Below are 1,927 nucleotides of genomic sequence, written 5' to 3'. Positions count from 1 at the left end.
GAAAGTTTCGGGTGATCCACCTCCAATGGCGGACCGACGTACCCTCATGGATTATCTACGACCCACCGTAGGTAACCTAGGCGCCGCTATCAATGCCCCGAATGTTGAAGCTAATAACTTCGAACTTCGGCCGCATTTGATACAAATGCTCCAAAACTCCGCAACTTTCCATGGGCTTGCGGACGAGGATCCCCATCTACATATTACTAATTTCTTCGAAATATGTGACACCTTTCGGATCAATGGAGCATCAAATGACGCCATCCGCCTCCGAATGTTTCCTTTCTCACTAAAAGACCGAGCAAAAGCTTGGCTCAACGCCCTCCCAGCTGGATCGGTAAACACCTGGGATAAACTAGCCCAAAATTTTCTATATAAGTATTTCCCTCCCGCTAAAACGGCTAAATTAATGACTAAAATTAATACATATTCACAAGAGGACGGGGAATCCTTATATGAAACTAGGGAAAGGTTCAAGGAGCTATTACGCAAGTGTCCACATCATGGCCTTGCGATATGGCAACAAGTATCCACTTTCTATAATGGACTGTTGCCACACACAAGGTAGACACTTGATTCTAGCTCCGGGGGACTTCTAGGTAATCGCCGCCCGCATGAAATATATAACCAAATTGAGGAAATTGCTCAAACCAATTTTCAATGGCACACCCCCGAGGCAATAAATCTATTTCCCCGGGCGCCCATAAGGTTGATGAAAGCACTTCTTTACAAGCCCAAATCGAGGCCCTTTCTTCAAAAATAAAAAAAATTAGAAATGACAAAAACAGTCTCGGTTATGGCTTGTGAAGGGTGTGGCGGGCCACATGAAAATTGGAGTTGTATGAAAGAAACGGACAATCAACAAGAATCGGTAAGCTACATTGATAATAGACCTAGGCCGTCGGGTCCTCCAACGGGCACTTACAACCAAGGATGGCGAAACCACCCAAACCTTGGTTGGAGAGAACCCGACAATAGTAGTAACCAACAAACCCAAAGAACAAACTTTCAAAAACCAAGAAATGAGTCGCAAAATTTCACTCAACAACAAAGTGGACGAGAAAGGCTTGAAAATACTGTATCTCGCCTCATCTCCGACACTGAAAAGAAAAACTCGGAAAGATTTCTACAATTAGAATCAAATTTTAGAAATCAACAAGCTAGTATTCAAAACATAGAAAAACAATTAAATCAAATAGCTCAAAATTTTGCCGAGAGACCACAAGGTGCATTACCTAGCAATACCGAAACAAACCCGAAAGCGCAAGTTCATCTCATCACGCTACGACACCGCACCGTGGGACCGGCAGATGCGTCACCGCCGACAGGAGAAACGGTGCTCCCGCCTCTACAGGAAAAGTGTCACACCCCAACCGATGGCGGAAACATCGGGATGAGACGTACAAACTGTTCAAAGACATCATAACACTAAATGTGACAATAATTAAAAATTCCATTTATTAAACTTTCAAAGGTTCATACATAATGTCACAAAAGTAAATAACAACATAATACATGATTTATTTCTAGGTGGGTTTCTAAGCCATCCTAATCAATTCTTCAATCTTGATTCCTCATCCTGCAGTATGCATTTAAAATAAGTCAGCAACACATGCTGGCGAGTATACAAGTTTGAATATAGCATAATAGATTTAAAATAGTTTAACATAATCAAATCCACGTGAATATTTGAATTCATATTAACAGTTATACTCGTAACGATGAAACTATGTGTTCAAACCAAAGTTTAACGCAATTAACATAGCCTAACCCTGGGAAGGGTGGTAACATAGATATAAAAATCCTAACAACACCCATAATATTATGAGAGGGGCGTTTCTCAACCTACAGCGCTGCCATTGTTAGGGGAGGCTTGCAAAGTTAATGAACACACAACCATAGATGCTAACATTATCATAACATGATT

The 1,927-nt window shown here is 41.3% G+C and overlaps 1 non-coding gene across 1 annotated transcript; it reads right to left on the bottom strand.

Annotated features, from left to right (window-relative positions):
* Positions 1-403: 403 nt before the first annotated feature.
* On the bottom strand, positions 404-510 carry LOC118489985. Its single transcript, XR_004887996.1, has one exon. It is a non-coding gene; the product is annotated as a small nucleolar RNA R71 (small nucleolar RNA).
* Positions 511-1,927: the final 1,417 nt, after the last annotated feature.

The sequence above is a fragment of the Helianthus annuus genome, chromosome 2, assembly GCF_002127325.2.
Source record: "Helianthus annuus cultivar XRQ/B chromosome 2, HanXRQr2.0-SUNRISE, whole genome shotgun sequence".
NCBI classification, from domain to species: domain Eukaryota; kingdom Viridiplantae; phylum Streptophyta; class Magnoliopsida; order Asterales; family Asteraceae; genus Helianthus; species Helianthus annuus.
Note: the sequence above shows the minus strand (reverse complement) of the source record. Positions and strands in the feature narration are given on the sequence as shown.